This window comes from Podarcis raffonei, chromosome 4, assembly GCF_027172205.1.
Source record: "Podarcis raffonei isolate rPodRaf1 chromosome 4, rPodRaf1.pri, whole genome shotgun sequence".
In the NCBI taxonomy this organism is placed as follows: Eukaryota; Metazoa; Chordata; class Lepidosauria; order Squamata; family Lacertidae; genus Podarcis; species Podarcis raffonei.
Window position 1 is genome coordinate 83,633,251 of NC_070605.1, and position 20,405 is coordinate 83,653,655.

Sequence of the window (20,405 nt, forward strand, 5' to 3'; positions counted from 1 at the left end):
GCACGAGACTGGCAAAATAAATCAAAACACACTTCATGGAAAGAAGACACAAAGCTACTTCATATACTGTATAAACTGCCCCTTAAGCTGCTTACAAAGAGAGCAGGTACTCAGTTGGGCAGAGAATGTCAGCTAGAGGTGAACCCAATTTGTTCAAGCGTTAGCAGAGTAACTGGCAATTTCCTGCCTCGCCATTTCTCAAGGCATTTGTGAGTCCTTTTTGTTTCACAGTGGTACCGAAAACAAAAACAAACCCAGGAGACCTGCTATGGCACAATCCAAATTCCAGGGGTGGGGGGTGGGAGAGAGACTGGCCTGATTTCAGAATAACTGTGCAACCTAATTATTGAGGTCCTAATCTAAGGTGGCCTGAAGATCTGAGCGATAATGGATTCAGTCTCCCCATGAAAGGCAAATATGGTTTGGAAAGTTCATAATTTATTGGGAGTGGGTGGGGTCTCCTTCAAGGCACAGCAACCTAAAGGAGCATAAATGTACAGTCGTTCCGTGGTTGTAAAATGACTTGGCTCCCGAACAAATCAGCTCCCGAACGCCACCAAACCAGAAGTGAGTGTTCCAGTTTGCAAACGTTTTTTGGAAGCCAAACATCCGACGCGGCTTCTGAGGCCTCTGATTGAGTGCAGGAAGCTCCTGCAACCAATCGGAAGCCGCACTTTGGTTTTTGAACGGTTTCGGGAGTCGAACGGACTCCCAGAACGGATTAAGTTTGACAACCAAGGTACCACTGTATAGGATGCAGCTGGTGAACTATAAAAATCTGCAACTAATCTATCTACTAATCTAATTGCAAAAAATCTGCAACTAATCTAATTCTCAGAAAGGGCACTACCATGGTGTCACCTGGTAGGCCACTTTTGAAGCTAAGATGACTTTCAAAAGAAGCTTCTTCTGAGTCTGCTTTAAATTGCGCTAAGGCAGGGCTTTTTTTAGCCAGAACTCACAGAACTGAGTTCCTGCACATCTCAGGTGGGCACCATTGCCATTATAAACAAACAAAGGAGGCATTCATGGTGAGTTCCAGCATCTCTTTTTCTTGGGGGAAAAATAGCTCTATGCATCCCTGCCATAGTGTCAACTGCAAATAATCGATGACATAGGGAGGAGTCACTTGCAGAACTGGCTAGTTCCTAAAAGTCACTCTAGAGTTGGGGAACCTTTCTGACATGGTGGGCAAGATCTTCATCTCCCCACCCCTACCCCATCAGCCAACCTTCACAAGTGGGCAAGACCACCTATCTACCTGTCAGAATTGATCTAGGGGGATATCCACAACAGTGGAGGAATTAAGGCAGGCTGACTGTCATCTAGACTGTTGAGAGTCCAATGGACTGCAAGAAGATCATACCTATCCATTCTTAAGGAAATCAGCCCTGAGTGCTCACTGGAAGGACAGATCCTGAAGCTGAGGCTCCAATACTTTGGCCACCTCATGAGAAGAGAAGACCCCCCTGGAAAAGACCCTGATGTTGGGAAAGATGGAGGGCACAAGGAGAAGGGGACGACAGAGGACGAGATGGTTGGATAGTGTTCTCAAAGCTACCAGCATGAGTTTGACCAAACTGCGGGAGGCAGTGGAAGACAGAAGTGCCTGGCGTGCTCTGGTCCATGGGGTCATGAAGAGTCAGACACGACTAAACAACTAAACAACAACAACAAGACTGTCATCTGCTGGTGCTCCAGCCAGCAGACATATTTATGCAGTGATGAGAGGTAATCAAGTTAAATCTTGATTACCAGACCCACCCACCCACCCAATTTTGAGGTAAGGGGGACAGGGGACACAGCTTCATATGTTCTGAAGAAGACATTCTTCACCTTGGGGGGTACAGAGACTTTTTGAGAGCAGAGGTGTCTGGAGCAAGGAAGTGATATCGGCCTACACACTGCAAAAAACACACACCCTTAAATGAGGGTTTCAGGTCTGCAAATCTCCTTCTTTTAATTATTATGAAGACTAGAACTGAATATGAATTGGATTCTCTGTCTACCAATTACCTAGCATCTAAGGAAAATTTGAATACTGGGTAATGACAGAATTCTAAACAGGTCTGGAAAAAATATCAAGAAGCTTAGAAGTGACATGTGGGGATGGGGGAGATATTAACCAGTAAGCAACAACAAGCAGAATCACTCTGTTCATCAGCTGATAAATAGAGGGTTCAGTTTTACTCTCGGTAGGGTTTTGAGCAGGATTTGCCCCTACATAAACACCGCACATCAGTTGATGAGTGGAAAATTCAGTCCTACTGCTTTGACTGCATTTGATAGATCTCTGTGAGGAACTGCAGGGCACAACCTATGTTGAACTGAACTCTGCATCCTGCCCATCAGCTAACATCACCTGCCCATTGGAGTGACATCAGCTGATTGACAGGTGGTCATGTTTGGGGGAAATAACCTTGCAGGCCAAATTGGTAGGCCAAGATGAGTCCTTGGGTTAAGGTTCCTGCACTCCTGCTCTAGAGAAAAGCAAGACCACTGTGTTGTTCTCCAGAACATTGCCAGTAGGAGCTAATTGTCTTGGAATCCAAAATAATCTCTGATCTGGAAGTCCTGTTTTCTAATCCCAAATTTAGAGGAGGGATAAATTAGGGTTACTCAAATGTGACAGATATACATTCTACACATGCTCAGAGGTGTGGTGTTGACTTAAAAAAAATATGCTGTAGGGCTGAGCCTCAGCTAAAATAAAGTTCTGCAATTTACATGCTACTGGAGGGAAGCAGACACATGACAAGCTGCAAAAAAAAGGTCAGATTGTTTTGCCAGAGGGAAACAGCACAAGTGTTGCATCCAAAGCAGTACAAGCCAAAACCTGGACTTTCTCAAACTGCCAATCCGTTTGTTTTCAATAGTTTAATATAAAGCATTGCCTCATTCTGAAACTCGGTCTGGCAAATTCCTTGCAAAGAGCTTTTTCAGAGGTCAACCATTTATGGTTGAAAGAAAGTTTGTCTAACAGAACTGCTGACGTTCCCTTAGCTTCAGCCACATGAAAAGCAGCACCATAATTGTTGGGGGGGGGGTTAGTTTTTTATTCCTGATGCAACTGGATCAGCATCCAAGGGCCACAAGCCATACCAGACTGAGATGTAAATGCTTAGTGTTGTGAGATGAAATGTCAGGAGGAAACAGCAGAGGAGGCGGCACAATTGCGAGGCATCATCACCTAAGATGGCAGGTTAACTTGGTCCTCTGATCCCAACCCTACCATCTCTGTGGCATCCCCAAAGTTGTGTGATTCCCTCCCCACAGAGATGTGTCTGGTACCTTCATTGTACAGCTTTCATCATAAGCCAAACCCCTTTACCCTTGCCTTTGACACCTGAGACCTATGCTTTTAGGGGCCGCTCTGTTATTTTGATTGTTCATTGTTTTAGCTAACGATTTGTCTTGTTTCACATTGCTGTAATCTGTCCTGGGATCTTATGGGAAAGAACAGGAAAGGAAAGGAATTACAGTGGTACCTTGGGTTAAGAACTTAATTCGTTCTGGAGATCCGTTCTTAACCTGAAACTGTTCTTAACCTGAAGCACCACTTTAGCTAATGGGGCCTCCCGCTGCCGCCGCGCAATTTCTGTTCTCATCCTGAAGCAAAGTTCTTAACCTGAGGTACTATTTCTGGGTTAGCGGAGTCTGTAACCTGAAGCGTCTGTAACCCAAGGTACCACTGTAACCTTCATTTTAAACCAGCATGAAACCAAGCAGAAAATTAAACTGACCCAAATCTGACAGCTGATGACAGACTGCTGGTGGACTAAAGGGGTGGAGTTTGGAAAGTCATTTGGGGGCTTCAGAAAGCAGCAGCTCTTGCAACCTGGAGGAGAGGTTGATGGTCCTACAGTGCCTCCCAAGTTAGGAATGGAAGACAAAAGTCAAATGGGTAAAAAGCAAAGGTTACGCTCTGGTTGTGCCCCAGTAATGTTAACCCTAACAAGTGGTGGCTTTTCACACTTTTCATCAACCTGGAAACTGAATTCAGCATTACTTCAGAATCAAGGAACTTCGGATAAACTTTGGGATGAAATTCAGAATCATTTTTCTGAAGGCAGCCCAAAGATACCAAAAGCAACAATGTGAAGGTCTATGTTAGGGACCTTTTATATGAAAGTAGCAAAATTGAAAGAGAACACACAAAACAGGACTAGAGGCAGAAGAGGAGATTAAAAGGTTTGAGAATAAACATAAGCAAGCAATTGAAAAAATATATCAAGTGTTTTGAAAAAATAAGATTGGACTGTTTTAGAAATAAACAAGATCATTGCTAAAGATAGCAACTTGCTGGTAGAAGTTCTAAATTAATAGCTAATGGACTTTGGCAAATTAAACAAATGAAAATACTCTTACTCTAGTAAAAAAAAAAATGAGGCAGGTAAACAGCTTTATAAAAGTTCAGATATTTGAAAGCAGCTTGAGCTTTCCCCCTGCTAGCTATAGATCCCAGAAAACTCAGAAGGAAACAAAATTAAAGACTATCTGAGCAGACGCCATTTAGAGAAGTTTAGAGATGAGCACATCACTTGCTTAAATGAAAGCATAAAGGATGAAGATGTATTAGAAATACTTGAAAAAGTTAAAAGACACAAATCCCCAGGCATAGATGGGTTTACTGTGGGAGGCAGGGTGTTAATAAAAAATTAAAGATATATTGCTTCCACATCTGACTAAGCTGTTAACAGCACACTAAATGAGAATCTATACCCTCAACCTGGCAGCAATCTCAACGATCTGTAATTCATAAACCTAATAAGGAGGTGGATCAAGTGCAGCTCTGCCAACCTATGGCCTTAAATCAGCCAAGATGTAAAGCTTTTCATAGGCCTCCTAGCAAACCATCTAGGAAGATAGATGTGGACCAAACAGACTTTATTTTAAAGAGGCATATATCTGACCTGATGCGGACATGGAACATGATTAACTAGTGTAAAAAAGAAACAGGTAAGCCACCCATAATCTTATCACTTGACACCGATAAGGCAGCCACCTCCAATGTGGTGCCCACCAAATGCTTTGGACAACAACAACAACAACAACAATTATTTATTTATTTATTTATTTATTTATTTATTTATTTATACCCCGCCCATCTGGCTGGGTTTCCCCAGCCACTCTGGGCGGCTTCCAACACAACACTATAATACAATAACCTATTAAACATTAAAAGCTTCCCTAAACAGGGCTGCCTTCAGATGTCTTCTAAAAGTTTGGTAGTTATTTTTCTCTTTAACATCTGGTGGGAGGACGTTCCACAGGACAGGTGCCACTACCGAGAAGGCCCTCTGCCTGGTTCCCTGTAACTTGGCTTCTCGCAGTGAGGGAACCGCCAGAAGGCCCTCGGCGCTGGACCTCAGTGTCTGGGCAGAACAGACCCTGCCCATCTGGCTGGGCTTCCCCAGCCACTCTGGGTGGCTCCCAACAGAATATTAAAAACGTGATAAACGATCAAACATTAAAAACTTCCCTAAACAGGGTTGCCTTCAGATGTCTTCTAAAAGTCAGATGGTTGTTTATTTCCTTGACATCTGATGGAAGGGCATTCCACAGGACGGGTGCCACTACCAAGAAGGCCCTCTGCCTGGTTCCCTATAACTTCACTTCCCACTGTGAGGGAACCACCAGAAGGCCCTTGGCACTGGACCTCAGTGCTGGGCTGAACGATGGGGGTGGAGATGCTCCTTCAGGTGTACTGGGCCGAGACCGTTTAGGGCTTTAAAGGTCAGCACCAACACTTTGAATTGTGCTCAGAAATTACAACTCCCATCAGCTCCACTTAGCATGGTTAATGGGCAGGGATGATGGAAGATGTGGTTCAAAGCTGGAGGGCACCAGGTGGGTGAAGGCTGCTGTAAGGCTTGCAATAAATTAAAAAGAGCCTTCATAAAATAACAGTTTTATCCAATGGCAGAAGATGGAAAATTCCAGCACATCGTAAGTATAGAAAACAACAGGGCAACAGATGGAGAAGATGCTAAAGAGTTTCAAATTTATAAGCGACTCAATTTATAGGGGTGTTCCTTCTCTTGCTTTTAAAGCTTTTTGGTAAATAGATAAATATAGGTGAAGGAACGTATGACTGTGCGAAAGAATAAAAGAATATGTCACCCATTTGACTGGGTTGCCCCAGCCACTCTGAACATCTTTCAGCAAAATACAAAAACAAAGCAAAACATCAGACATGAAAACCTTCCCTATCCATTGAGGTAGGGTGACTCTCTCTTCTCTCGACAATGTCCTCCACTGCAGTAGAGGGCAGCAGACTAGCTCAAAGTATACAGGACAGGCTATATGGCACTCACAGGTCTTTCTTCCAACACTTTGCCAGTTTCCCTGCCCCTCAGAATCTGCCACCAGAGGTGGCTATCTCACCGCCCAATGGTAGAGCCAAACCTGAAGTGATGTTCAACCAGTTGCTGTTGTTTTTTTAACGAAAAGAAGCATTTTTAGATACAATTTCTGTAATGATGTCTTTTTCATCACTACACTACTAAGCATCTGTTGGGGAAAAAACACATAGGCATTCAGCTGCTGAGAGCTGGTAGATTTTTCCATTCAAGTTTATTATGAGAACCTCTTTCAAAGGGTGATTTGCATACAATGGTCAATTTGCAAGCTATTGCTTGGTGAAGAAAAATAACGGGAAATGCTGTTTTCTGAACTTTTAGCAGCAGCTGTCTGTTATGAGGACCAATGCAATTTAATTGTGCTTGCAGCTACCAAGACACACACACACACCAACACCAGTTGCACTCAACTAGGAGTACATAGGGATGTGGGTGGCACTTTGGGTTAAACCACAGAGCCTAGGACTTGCTGATCAGAAGGTCGGCGGTTCGAATCCCCGCGACGGGGTGAGCTCCCGTTGCTCGGTCCCTGCTCCTGCCAACCTAGCAGTTCAAAAGCATGTCAAAGTGCAAGTAGATAAATAGGTACCACTCCGGCGGGAAGGTAAACGGCGTTTCCGTGCACTGCTCTGGTTCGCCAGAAGCGGCTTAGTCATGCTGGCCACATGACCCGGAAGCTTGTACGCCAGCTCCCTCAGCCAATAAAGCAAGATGAGCGGCGCTACCCCAGTGTTGGTCACGACTGGACCTAATGGTCAGGGGTCCCTTTACCTTTAACTTTAGGAGTGCATAGTCCCTAATGCAGGTGTCTCTTTCCAGAAGCAATGTTCAAAGGAATCTCATTGTACCTTAGTAGCATTTATCAGGCAAGTGGGAAAACTCACCATGCAATAGCCTCCACTCATCTGATGCAGGTAGAAATTTGAAAGTTTTGCCATTTGAAGCTCTTTCCTCTAGCAAATTTGAGGTCCAGGCTAGGAAGGGATGAATCGGTCCTTTTCCTCCCTGTGTCACTTCTGCATTTGTTCACCCATAAGTCAGTTCCTGTAGCATTTCTGCAATAATTGGCATTTAAAAAAAAAAAAACCTGTTTGAACACATTTTCTCTTAAAAGAAACATTTTGATAGTGACCATGATCTTATTATTGTTGTTATCCTTTTTCCGAGAACATTCAAGAAGTGTGAAAGCCAGTGAGTTTTCTTCCTCTCCACGTCTCGGAGAACAAAAAAAAAAAGTGTGTGTGTTTAGGTACAAAAACGGAGTCCTGTTTATACTGAAAATAAAATTCCTGCACTGAAGGAAGGAAATGGTGAAGCTGACATGCGAAGCCCTTTCTATCATTGTGAGGAGAAGTGTCATCGATCTACTTTAAATTCTTTAATTGCAAAGTTTCAGCAGCCAGCCATTTTTTTTAGGAAATAAAGGAGCAGGGACTGAGCAATGGGAGCTCACCCTGTCGTGGGGATTCGAACTGCCGACCTTCTGATCTGCAAGCCCTAGGCTCTGTGGTTTAACCCACAGCGCCACCTGCGTCCCTTGTATTATAGAGTAGAATGTCCCTATTTCCATCAGAAAAAAATGTTGGATGGTATGATAGTAACACTTAAAACACAGGTAAGGAAAGACACTGGGATGTTCTCCCAATACCCTCCTGAAAAACAGAAGGACATTTTCACATCTCCAGCTGAGACAGCAGCACCATTGCCGCAAAGGATTTAATTGTTTCAGAGTACCTGTAATGCCTACTGCCGTTCAATAAGACCAGGAGCAAACAAGAAGCTGACACAATAACTTCAATCCTCCACGATCAGGCACCTGTATTGAAACTCAGAAAATTAGGTTATAAGGGGGAAAGAGGATGTCAAGACTTGCCCATCATCTTAATAGCATATGCCCTGCAAGGCCAATGGAGGGCAAGATCATTCTGATTATATCTATTTCCTCTATAAAGAAGAACCAAAAAATACATCACATAATTCAGTAGATATCTTATGAACAGGAAAAGAAAGTGACACACCGATCAGGGAGGGTTTTTTAAAAAGGAAAAAAGAAGAAGACCTAGTTCAGAAGGATTTAGAGGAGCAATTTGACCATGCAGCAATATTATAAAAATCCTGAAATTGAGTATCAAAGGTCAGTAACAAAATGAAGCCTAATGCCAGAGCAAAATAGAAAACTGATTTCTGAAAATTCAGCTTCATTGCAAAAATGGAAGATGATGACTTAAGCCATAATTTTCTCTCTTTTTCTCCTCTTAAAAATTCTGATGATGATTTAGCTGAAATGCTTCCACTTTTCGCAACATCTCAGTGAAAAGAGCAGCAATTAAAACAAGAATTTATCCAGCAAACGGGGGGTGTCGATGAATGAGAGTTATTACACTAAAATATAGACCAAAATGCATCCTCATCCGCAAATAGGTTACAGCTATTACCAGGAACTCCAGTTCCTAAGGAGAAATCCTGTAGTAAATAGGCATTTCCAAGCAAAATGGTCTAACGGTTAAGATGAAAATAGAACATCTACAAAGACAAGGGCTTGGTCCAAAGTTCCATCTTCCATGAAGGTGTCTTCCATCTATAGAAGCATTTTGATCCAGGGGCATACACACACACAACCTGTAGGCAGGTGAAGTACAGACACTCAATTGCTCATAGCAGAGGTATGTGTGTCTAATTAATGAATGCTTAAGAGACTAATTTTTTCCTCCCATAGCTCAGGGCAACGTTTATTACCCTGCTGTAAATGCTTAACGCAAGATGCTGACAGCACTCCAGTTTTACTGTCATAAATGTGATGCTATAATAATCCTCTATAATTACAATAAACAGCAATTTTTTAAATAAAAAAAAAGAACTCTGAGCATTCCAGAGTTGCAGTTTTCTTTTCTGTGTCAGCAAAGTTCCCTTTTATAGAGCCACGCACCCTAGTGAGCAGTGGCACATTAATCAGGGAAGCTTACAAAGCTACACCTGGTATCTTTGAAGCAGCCATGGCAGAAATGGAAAAAAAACCACACACACATCACAAATAGGAACCAGAATGGAAGAAGGAGCTGCAGTGTGGGGATGAATAGAGGTGGGGAGGGGTAAATGCTACAATAAAAGCTATTACTTTGCAATGTGTTCTTTTCCTCCTCCTCCCCTTAATTCGGTTATATGAATATGCATGAGAAAGTATTCTTCACCTGTGACCAAAACTGCTCCCTGGGAAGAGAATGACAGCTAATTATAATTCATAAGACTGATAATTTCCTATATCTAATTTCCAGATGTTAGTCTGACAACCCAGACAGCCATAACAAAAAGGGTAAAAAGGGAATTCATATGCGCCTGCTCATTGCAAAGCATTCTAGAGGTCAGATGGGGTGGGGGGGGGGAGAGAGAGTTAATTTCAAGATTCCGAGTTTTTCAAAATGACATTTGGCCTCGGTGGAATGTCAAGGGCATATTCAGAGACAATCTTCCACATCCCACGACACTGCGGCCACCACTGCCTACTCACCCAATTTGCATGTATACACGTTCACCCCCTCGTTAGAAAACAAAGATAATTAATGCCATTTTACACCGCATGTCAGCAGAGCTAAAGTCTATTGCAGAATAAATAGTTTTGGAAAGTTAATCAGATGCTAAAGTGATTGGGTAATTTATTTCTGCCCAAGCCGGACATTGTGACTGGAACAGGAAATAAATGTGTGAGTTTTATATATTTTAAAAACTGGGGTGATTATTTTCAATCAGAACTACTTTCAAGGTCAGATGTCCCATGCCCAGCCATTATTTTCCTCTCTGCTCCTTTTGGCAAGTATTTCACTAGCTCATCCATAAACAATAAAGAAGAGAAAAGACTCTGGGGTCAGCCTAACCTTTGGTGGGAACCAAAAGTGTCTTAAGGTTCCCACTCACAAATAATAACTTGCCTTGTTTTTCAGCCACAAGCATGTGACAACATGTGACAGCTACTAGCACACACGTTCCTGAGGGCCTGTTATCTGTCACAGGTAGGGCCCAAGACCTGAACCAACCAGAGGACACACAAAAGATGTTTTTAGACCTATCTTTTATTCTCTTGGAAAGTAGAACAGGCCTATGCTACAAGCTGTGGCTCAAACGTTGTGGGCAAATGTCCTAGCTAAGAGGAAGTGTCCATGTTTGTACCTTGGGGCAGGAGGGAGTTGGTCCATAGTTCAAGGACAGAGCACATACTTTGCAATGCATGCAGAAGGACCTAGGCTTTCACAGGAACATATAGCTTTAAAAAGATCTGGCCCAGGCATTTTTTTGACCACTATCTTGAGGAACTGGTATCAGAGTTGACAAATAAATGTCCTTGTGGCTTTCCAGATTGAGACCTGTGGCGATCACACAGGGTCCCCAAATGTTTCACTGTCTATTGATCGCTGTGCCACCACTTTATTTCTCGCTGCCACCACCCAGGCCCTACCTGGTACAATACTGAGTCCAGTCATGTGTCTGTCCATGCAGACAGAGGTCTGATCTTCAACAGAGGTCCTTCTCCAGATCCCCCTCCACCTGAGGTACAGCAGATGGTCACCAGGGAAAGATACTCCACAGTGGTGTCACCCCCCAATTCTAGAACAATCTGTGCAGCATAGGTGCCAACTCCCTGGGGCCCTGGGGTGCCTGAGCACCCACAAAAGTTCCCGTATGGGAGCCAGGCACCCACAAAATGTGGCAGCAGGCATGCCAACACCATGCCCTCCAGAAAGAGAGTGGAGTTTGGGCAGGGTGGGTGGGTGGGAAGAAGAGCATGGAGATCAGGGGGTAGGAGAAAGAGGGCAGAGATTGGGATGTCAGGAACATGCCCCCCCCCCCAGTGAAGGGGATGAGTAAGACTCAGAGACTGAACTAGGGACTGACTCTGCAGATGAGAACTGTCTGTCAGAATCGAGAAAGGGCAATTTGACCCCCCCTTTTTGGAGAGGACTCTATTAGCTCTCAAGGAGAGGAAGAGTTGGAAGGCAGCCAAAGAGTTGCTAGGCAATCAGCAGATAAGCAGTGGTCTGGGTCTGGGTTGAGTGAGAGTGATGAGGAGGGGGGAGGTCAGCCTCTCGGTCCCAAATCCAGGCGTTTGGATAAAATCAAACGGCAATGGAAGGTCAGGAGGGGAAAGACGGGAATCTGGTGTCCTTCCTGTTGTGGATGGAGCGAAACTTCAGACTGACCAACAATTGAGAGCAGCTGAGATGCCGGGCTCTGGATGTGTCTTTTTGCAAATAAACCTGCATAAAAACTGCCAGAGAGCCAATTACTTCTTATTGGAGCTTGCTTGTCTGCTAGAGATCATTACATGGGAGATCCTACCATATTGTGCTGGGTTTTTTTACCTCATGTCTTCTCTGGTCATGTGAACTTTACCTGACGTACCTGGTGAGTGTTTTTCTTTCTCTGCAGCACCTCCAGTCCATGTGAACTCAACAAGCCCCAACACTGAGAAGTTTCTCCACAATTTTTAGCACGTTTGCAGCTATTAAGATAAAAGATCATTCCACAATTTGCATAACTTAAACACCTATGAAGAACCACTGCTCCCCAATGTCAAAACTTAAATATAATGTAAAAGCAGAATCTTTTTAAATATCATAGTTTTAACAGATGGATGCAGTGCCAGCAAGGTGCATCTCTGCCAGATGGCTGACTCTTATTTACTGATTAAAACAGAATGAGAAGTAACAAAATTACTTTTATTGTAACACATGGATTAAACACATAGAAACGTTTTTCTCATGGGATGGGAACTGAATAGAACTGGCATATTTGTATACATAGTTTTTGTTAGCTGAATTTTTGGTTTGTTTATTCAATGGATAAATGAAGTTGTAGCCAGTTGCCATCCATACAAAGTTGTTGAGCTTCTTCTTCTTCTTCTTCTTCTTCTTCTTCTTCTTCTTCTTCTTCGCCCGGACGCCATTTTTGCAGCCCAATTCCCATATATATGTCAGCCCTACGGTACCCCAAAGGATCAGATTTGGGCTAAGTCTGGTTCAAAAGTTTTGATCAGAGGTTTTAGGCATCTCCTAGGTAGGGGACGCGGGTGGCGCTGTGGGTTAAACCTCAGAGCCTAGGACTTGCCGATCAGAAGGTCGGCAGTTCAAATCCCTACGACGGGGTGAGCTCCCGTTGCTCAGTCCCTGCTCCTGCCAACCTAGCAGTTCGAAAGCACATCAATGTGCAAGTAGATAAATAGATACCGCTCTAGCAGGAAGGTAAACAGCATTTCCGTGCACTGCTCTGGTTCGCCAGAAGCGGCTTAGTCATGCTAGCCACATGACCCGGAAGCTGTACGTCGGCTCCCTTGGCCAATAAAGCGAGATGAGCACCGCAACCCCAGAGTCGGTCACGACTGGACCTAATGGTCAGGGGTCCCGTAGGGGTGGAATTTTCTGAACATCTCAATACCAAGCTTCTTGGCAGAATTTTTTTCTAATTTCCCTCTCTCTCCTTAATCTCAACAAGAAGCAAAGTGGAGATTTTTACTGGTCCGTCTAAAAATGTGTACTACTCAAGGACCACCTCTTCCCACATTAACCAACCTGGACCTGCAATCATCATCTGAGGCCCTTCTCCATGCAGTGGCAGGCCTGGGGGTCTCAAATTCACTGCCTACACCTCTTGTCTTCCATTCCACATCATAGTAGTGGTGCCCCCTGTGGCACACCACGCCCAGTGTGACCGAACCAGTCGCGATCCCCTAAACCCATCTCTGCTCCATGCTCCCTCCGATGGCCTTTTCAAAGCATCATAGTGTGGAATGCTCTCACTATGGAGACTTGCCTGGTGCCCATACTGGTATCAGGCCAAGACTTTTCACAAATTCGGACTGAAGTGTGTCTGTGTGGAAGACAAAAAAGGGGGTCTTTGGATCACTTGCAGAAGTCACTCCCAGACTACACCATGTGCTGCAATGTGTCTGGGAAAACGGGTAGTGCTGTGGTCTAAACCACTGAGCCTCTTGGGCTTGCCAATCAGAAGGTCGGTGGTTCGAATCCTGAAAATGGAGTGAGCGCCTGTTGCTCTGTCCCAGCTCCTGCCAACCTAGCAGTTTGAAAGCATGCCAGTGCAAGTAGATAAATAGGTACCACTGCGGCGGGAAGGTAAACAGTGTTTCCATGAGCTCTGGCACTTGTCATGGTGTTCCGCTGCGCCTGTAGCGGTTTAGTCATGCTGGCCAGATGACCCTGAATGCTTCTGTGGACAAACGTCAGCTTCCTCAGCCTGAAAGCAAAATGAGTGCCTCAACCTCATAATCGTCTTTGACTAAACTGTCCAGGGGTCCTTTACCTTTACCTTTTTTACCTACAGTCAGTGGTATAGAAGCCTCTACTGCACAGTTTGCATCCGATATACTGGTTCATGTACAATACATCATTCTTATCACTGTTTTGCTCACATTCTCCATATGGCACATTTCTGGAACGGTGTCCAGTTGTGCAGTCCGCACATGGATTTGATAGCACTGTTTTGCTGCCATCCGAAGCTGTGCTTTGCACAATGTCCCAGAGGTCCATTGTATTTTTTCCAGAGGAGGGTAATCCATAGAATGCTAACAGTCATTTGCTGTACCATCTCTACCAAAATCAGTAAGCCTACGAGTTCTGCACTCTTTGGGAAAACAGGGCCAGTGTGGCACAGTGGTTAGAGTGTTGGGCTAGGATCTGGGAGGCCAGGGTTCAAATCTTCAATCAGCCATGAAGCTCACTTAGTGACCTTGGGGCAGACACCGACTCTCAGCCTAAACCACCTCACAGGGTTGTTGTGAGGACGAAAATGCATAGGGTGAGAATCACGTACTCTGCCTTAGCTACTGGGAAGACAGGTGGGATAGGAATGCAGTACAATAATAATATCCAAAATATATAGATGCAGCTTGTTACAGTTTGGAGATTTGTTACTTTTAAAATGTACATTCAGGAAGATATAAACAGGGGAGGTGGATATTGAAGCTGAGGTTTATTCCCCCTGGTGATCATCTGGTTGCAGAGTCCACCTTAGGCCACTCAGCTGATGGCGGCTCTGTATAACAAGCTGACAGATGTTGATTTCTGCCGCCAGTGATGAAGGCAGTAGAAAATTATTTTGGCTAGAATGCCCTCCTCGGGCAAAACAGAAAGATGAATAAAGTGAGCGTTTTTTTCACTGCACATAAACACACATTCTCTCCCTCCCCTCCGCCCACCCTGAAATCTCACATATGTACTGCATAAGGTAGGGCAGCACAATCGTATCCTTGCATGCTAGAAGTCTCTGTCTGCTCCTTTTAAATCCAGCAAGACAAGGTCCTGAGTCAGCTTGAAATTAATCACAGCACTGTACTGTGCTTTGTGCTATTTTGGCTGCGACCTTTGCATTTGCTGCGAAATGCTTTCGTATCAAAAAAAGGGGAGGGGGGACAGGCGAAGCTGTGAGCAAACTGACTGCTTCTTTGAAAGCCCTTGATAAATACTCCAGAAACAGCCAGTTTGGGGAAAGGAACTGCTAAACTGGTTGCACAGCCAGTAACTGCTTTCGGGGTTCACAAAACTTGCCAAATCTCTATATTTGTATACAGACCTTCCAAGTGTCCCTATTTTCCAGGGACAGTCCCGGATTTACAGAAGCCATCCCAGTTTCTGATCTGACCCCAGAATGTCCTGCTTTTCCTTATGACGTCCCTATTTTCATTGGAGAAATGTTGGAGGGTATGGTAGGATGTTCCTCTTTTCATTGGAGGGTGTGAAGTTATGCGACCCCCAAGCCAAGGAGATACGTAACTTTACAACCTTTAGAAGACATCTGAAGGCAGCCCTGTATAGGGAACTTTTTAAATGTTTAATGTTTTGTTATGTTTTTATGTCAAATGGGTGAAGAAGAAGAAGAAGAAGAAGAAGAAGAAGAAGAAGAAGAAGATCTGTATTTTCATTGGAGAAATGTTGGAAAGTATGCCATGTCCAAAGGCTTGGCCATAGACAACAACAACAACAACAACAACAACAACAACAATAATAATAATAATGATGATAATTTATTATTTATACCCCGCCCATCTGGCTGGGCCTCCCCAGCCACTCTGGGCGGCTTCCATAAAAACAAAAAATACAGTAAAATATCACACGTTAAAAACTTCCCTGAACAGGGCTGCCTTAAGATGTCTTCTGAATGTCAGGTAGTTGTTTATCGCTTTGACATCTGCTGGAAGGGCGTTCCACAGGGCGGGCGCCACTACCGAGAAGGCCTTCTGCCTGGTTCCCTGTAGCTTTGCTTCTCGCAATGAGGGAACCGCCAGAAGGCCCTCAGCGCTGGACCTCAGCGTCCGGGCAGAATGATGGGGGTGGAGACGCTCCTTCAGGTATACTGGGCCAAGGCCGTTTAGGGCTTTAAAGGTCAGCACCAATACTTTGAATTGTGCTCGGAAACGTACTGGGAGCCAATGTAGGTCTTTCAAGACCGGTGTTATATGGTCTCGGCGGCTGCCCCCAGTCACCAGTCTAGCTGCCGCATTCTGGATTAGTTGTAGTTTCCGAGTCACCTTCAAAGGTAGCCCCACGTAGAGTGCATTGCAGTAGTCCAAGTGGGAGATAACAATTCCCCCCCCCCAAAAAATGTGTTTCTTTCAAGAATCATACCTCCTTGCCATATCTTTTTCAACTCCCCCAATTTCCAAAAAAGGGTTCCATTCATCATGTGGGACTAGTAGTGTTCAAGGCTGAAACAGCAATAGTTGCACAGTCCTTTGGAAATGGTTCAATATTAATTTAAGCAACCCTTCGGTAGCCAGAGTCCATTCCCACCATTTGTCGTGTCTCTGGCAAATTCTGTGCAGTTTATTAGCCTGAGTCAGGTTCTTACTGGGGATTTTACAATAAACTTTGAAAGCTTATAAATATTTTGGGCAGGTGGAGAGCTAAAGGTTTTTGCCATTATTTTGTGGCTTTGAAAAAAAAAAGAAAAGAAATCAACCAAACAGAGGAAAATGCTGACAGAGGCAAGGCAGAAGAAATGGCGGGACCCAAAATATACAGAGCTCTAATAAAAAGTATCTTTAGCGATGGAAATATGGAACTGATACATTGCTGGCAAAGTACGGAAAGCCTATAAAAAACCTGGGAGGTAGCATATATTTGTGGTTGAAATAAGGCTTAATACAGCTCCAAAGGTAGTATGCTGGAAGGTAAGTCGATATTAAGCTAATCAAAGGAGATTGCCAACAGCAGCCATCTGACATTAGGAGAGAGCGAAATAACTTTCCCATTTAATAAGTAACTCAAAAGCTGAGGAGGGGACTTCAAAGCCAACATATATATTGGATACGGAGCATGCTTGGTAACAGAAATGCAATAGGAAATGAATCAAATTCACGCAAGTGCAGGGCTCCATCATGGGATGGCTACAAGACATTATAGGTTTCCAGGTTAGTGAAGTTCACCTGAATGCTAATTAATCACTCAGACGCCAGGGCTGCCTTAGGTAAGTTACGAATCTTGATGATCTCTGCCAGCACAACACGTGCAGTACAGATAGTAGTTCCTGTGGAGCCAGAACTCTCCCCAAGCTTAGAGTTTAAACAAACAATTCCAGGCAGTCATCAGTGGGGAAAAGGGAGAGAAACAGTTAGTAGGACATATCCGGAATACCACAGTTGGCAGTAGTGTCTGGGCATAAAATCTGGATGTATGGCAGCTTATGCTGGCAGTGCCAGTTTTGGTTTTTTTGTGATTTTGCCTAAAAAGCTCAGCAACACTGGGCAAAACTAAAGAAAAGTTCAACAGCATTTCTGTCTAGATTTTCACTGCTTGAAATATGGCAACCCTAACAGAGCTATCTGCATAGTGTAGCAATATCAAATGGTTTTAAGAATTACTTGTCTGGGACAATTTTCCTGTCTGATTAGGGACTCATTTTTATCGAAAGAAAATAAATGAGCGGTGCAAAATCCTTGCAACAACGAATAGTTTGCCAGCCTCTGAAATCTTTCATTTCCATCTCTAAATATTTGTTTTATTTTCTGTGCTGTTGCATAATATCAGTTCTGATCCGTCTGTGAACTTGCGTGTTTCCACTTTTCGTCAAAATGCTACATGTCAAATAGTTCCCAGCATACCCAAACCTTTCCACATTTTAGAAGTTTAATATATTATAATTTATTAGGCCCAGACATCCTTTGTTTTATAGTACTATACCTTGCAGACATTCTTGAAGTTCAGAGCCATTTCCATTACAAATCCCATGTTGGAGGGGGGGAATGGGTTTGTACAATCAAAACTAAGAAGGAAAATATTCCAAATGAAATTTAGTTAGAGGGGAAAACCCTACACATCATATAACTAAGACTACTGTTAGACCAGGACAGGCTCAATTTTTTACTTCACTTCACCTGAAGTTATGTACTTAACTAGAAACATCTCTTTCCTTTCTGTGAACTTTACTGGTTGTGATGCACTAGGGGAAAGAACCAAGTTTGATTTCATAACTGCCCAGAATGGCAGAGGCAGATTGAGGAGAATACAACCGATTCACTCACACTGGGTGCTAAGCTGAGAGGGCATCACAGAGGGTGCCACAACAATGACAGGCAACAGAAGGTGAGAGGCAGGAGGGGGCCTGAATTTTGGCATCATGCAGGGTACCACTGAAATTTTAGCATGTGGTGGTTCAGTGGCTTGTAGTGTCGACCATGTGCCTATGTACATTGCCCTTTTTTGTTGTTGTTGTTTAGTCGTTTAGTCGTGTCCGACTCTTCGTGACCCCATGGACCAGAGCACGCCAGGCACTCCTGTCTTCCACTGCCTCCTGCAGTTTGGTCCAACTCATGCTGGTAGCTTCAAGAACACCATCCAACCATCTTGTCCTCTGTCGTCCGCTTCTCCTTGTGCCCTCAATCTTTCCCAACATCAGGGTCTTTTCCAGGGAGTCTTCTCTTCTCATGAGGTGGCCAAAGTATTGGAGTCTCAGCTTCAGGATCTGTCCTTCCAGTGAGCACTCAGGGCTGATTTCCTTCAGAATGGAGAGGTTTGATCTTCTTGCAGTCCATGGGACTCTCAAGAGTCTCCTCCAGCACCATAATTCAAAAGCATCAATTCTTCGGCGATCACCCGCGTCCAATATGTAGGGCACTAGCCACCTGGAAATTCTCTGAATCTAGCCTTACTGAAGTGAAAGCATTACTTCTACCATGCTCTTGCAGGTAGCTAGTTCATTTCATTCAGGCTTATGCCGTGGGAAAAGATAATTTTCATGATAATCATTTGCACCCAAGCCCTTTCTACATAACATTTATGTGATCTTAAACACTTGCTTGAAATTTAGATTTAGATTTTGTCCACAAATACAGGCTGCTGATATTTGGGTCTATTAAATTTCATTCCTGTTTAATAAAATTGGTTACGGCTTTAAAATCTGGAAAGTGAAAACTGTGCACACGTATGAGCTTATGAATTCTTTCTGACATGAGTCAGGAAAAGATATCTGAGCCAAAAAGCATAAGGAATGAGTGTCAAAAACAGACAATAAGCGCTGTAAAAGGGTGGGAGGGGTTCCAGGGACATATTGGATTTGAAAGACATTTGGCACAATTAGGAGGCAAGTATAATGACATGAGGGCAATTTTGTTAGTTTTTTAGGGGAGGGGGAAAGTGTGATTTTTACAGCCATTATTCTGTATTGGCAAGCACTTAAGTTCTCCAATACTTTCTTTAATCAACCTGTCCATTCACTATACTGACATTTTTCCTGGAAAACAGTGATGAGGCATTAAATCTACAACATTCACTTTTTAAGTAATAATATCCCCTCAGTATCATTGCTCCCCTTGAAGGCTATAAAGAGGGCTTCGTGTATTGGAGATCCTCATGAAGGTGCCAGGCTCAGATATGAGCTGGGGAGAGAGAGAGTCGTCATGCTCAGCTCATTACAAGGTTCCTAAATTGTCCTCCAGCTTAGATTAAAAGCCAAGCCACAGAAGAAGTGCCACTTACCCATTTGTCAAACTCTAAGCTGTCACCTTCCCACAACCAGGAAAGGAGCAACCACTGCCTCTGCTGGCCATGGAAACAAGTCACAGCCTGGGATTATAGGACCTTGAAAATCTCCACAATCACAATTTGGGTTTGGGTTTGTGTCTGTTGTTGGGGGTGGGGGGTCGGGGTTCTGAGCTTTGCCCATTTCCCTTCTGTGAAATAGGCATTCTACTGTGCCCATGACAGTTCCTTAGATTTGCAAATGTGTCCCTAGGCCCCTAAAGGATGGGGACCACTGATCTATATCTACCTTTTCTGGTTTAAGTTGATATGAAGAAAGAACAAGTTTAGGCTCGAAACTATGGAGGCAGTGCCTTGTGAATTACGGAATCCACGCTTGGCAGTGAGTGAGGGACAAAGAAGCTGAGCAGGACCTTCAGTAATCTAGAAGAGGGACTTTCAAGTGCTGTCTTGGTTTGCTTGATTCCTAAGTAAATACTTCAATATCTTTTCTTCTAAATGGTAATGACTACCAGAGATGTGGTATGGCCTTCAGAGTTGCTTGCCCATTCTGCTTCCTTACAGAAAGAGGATTATGGGCACTAACCATATGCATATCAATAACTGTTTATTTTATTTTTAGCCAATCTGCCCCTTTCAAGCCTAGTATAATCTATGAGCAGCAATCCCTCTTCCAAACTACCTTCTACTCTTTAAGAAAGAAAAATAACTATGATCTTCCTCCAGACTTAGGTCAAACTCTTTTTGAAAACTGTGAAGTTCTGAGATAGCATTTTAAAAAAGCATACAGTGGTACCTCAGCTTAAGTACTTAATTCATTCCAGAGGTCCGTTCTTAACCTGAAACTGTTCTTAACCTGAAGCACCACTTTAGCTAATGGGGCCTCCTGCTGCTGCCTTATCCTGTCCTTATCCTGAAGCAAAGTTCTTAACCTGAGGTACTATTTCCGTGTTAGCAGCGTATGTAACCTGAAGTGTATGTAACCCAAGGTACCACTGTACTTCCAATTCCAGATTAATGGCAAGGACTTGTTAAACTCAGCCACAGAAGAGAAGAATATGCGGGA